This window comes from Nicotiana attenuata, chromosome 6, assembly GCF_001879085.1.
Source record: "Nicotiana attenuata strain UT chromosome 6, NIATTr2, whole genome shotgun sequence".
Classification (NCBI taxonomy): Eukaryota; Viridiplantae; Streptophyta; class Magnoliopsida; order Solanales; family Solanaceae; genus Nicotiana; species Nicotiana attenuata.
This window is the reverse complement of record NC_031994.1, coordinates 76,604,228-76,605,750: the sequence shown is the minus strand read 5'-3', so window position 1 is coordinate 76,605,750 and position 1,523 is coordinate 76,604,228.

The following is a 1,523-nucleotide window of genomic DNA, read 5'->3' as shown; positions in this document are numbered from 1 at the left end:
AATGAAAAGTGAATCAATTAACATAATAGACTCCTAATATAACTCAACAAACTCAATTTTAACACACAAATTTTGTATTTTCAGTTATAAAAAAGATTTCTCAGCCGAAAAATACGCCAAAAACATAGCAATCTTCAGACAAAATAAATATAATACATCTGAATACATAAATATTAATTAAAAAAACATATGAATACATTCATGGCATATAGCGACACAGTGAATACAATGAAATACATAGAATACAACGGGATACATTGAAATACAATTAAAAAAAAAGACAGTAAATTCGATAAAATACATGGAATACAACGAAATACATTGAATTACAATGAAAAAAAAGACAATGAATACAATGAAATACATGAAAATACATTGAAATATATTAACAGAAAAACAAGTTGCTCGGCCCCAAAATCGTCGTCTTTGTTCAAGAACAAACCCTAATTTCCGACGAATCCGCCGTCGAGCAAAAACCCTCAATCTCACTGTTCCCACACATCCTGTACATTACTTTTGACACATCAGTACCATCGTAGCTTTTGTACCACTCCTCGCAACTCCCAGGTACGAAGCCATGATCAAACTCACCAATCCAAGTTCAGATTTTCATCTGTATTTATCAAAGAATACCCAGGTACGAAGCCATGATCAAAATCTTGGATCAAACTCTCTTTATCTGTATTTATCCAAGAATAACCAATCCAAGTTCAGATTTTCTCATTTTCCAGTAGCTAATTTCCTTTTCGCTTAAGCCAGGCTTCTTCTCGAAGCATATCAGGAGACCATGATTTCTGCTTGAATAGCGGCGGTAGAGCTTCCCGTTCCGACATGGCGTCTGCAAAAAATTACACGCGCCGCGCGTTGGAATGAAAAGCTTGATTGAGATTTTATGTAGATCGGAATGAAAAGAAAATAGTATGGGTGAGAGGAATTGGGAGAAGAGAATGGGATGTATCAAAGTAGAGAGAGAAAGAAAATAGTGTAACTGAATAGCGTATTTAATGGCTTAGGGCTAGGAGGTAACCATAATTAAATATTTTGCTATAAACATTAAAAGGTATCTATAGAATATAATTTTTTTAAATAGTATTTATTTAAAATAAATAAGGTGTTTTAACCTTTGCTATAGGAGGTAAAAATTCCATAAGAAAATGGTTCGAATTTGTAGCAATCAGTCACTTAGTTTCATGAATTATATTGCACAAATTAGGGCTAAAGATACCATGTCTCATGGAATACAACATGCTTATCTTTTCTATATCGTTGTTGTCTTTGTCAACTTACGCACACCTCGAGTATTTCATTGATATCTATTATCTTCCATCAGTACAGGTACCAAATAGCTCTGTCCATCAAAGGTTAGGCAGATTGAGAAAAATCACCTAGTGTTTGTCTCTGTTGGGATGTGAAGTTTTGAACCATGATTGCTCATGATGTTCATCCACTTCATTGACCAATAAGCCACAGGCCACACCCTTTAGATACTCGGCGTACATACTTATTGAAGTTGCATGGACTTA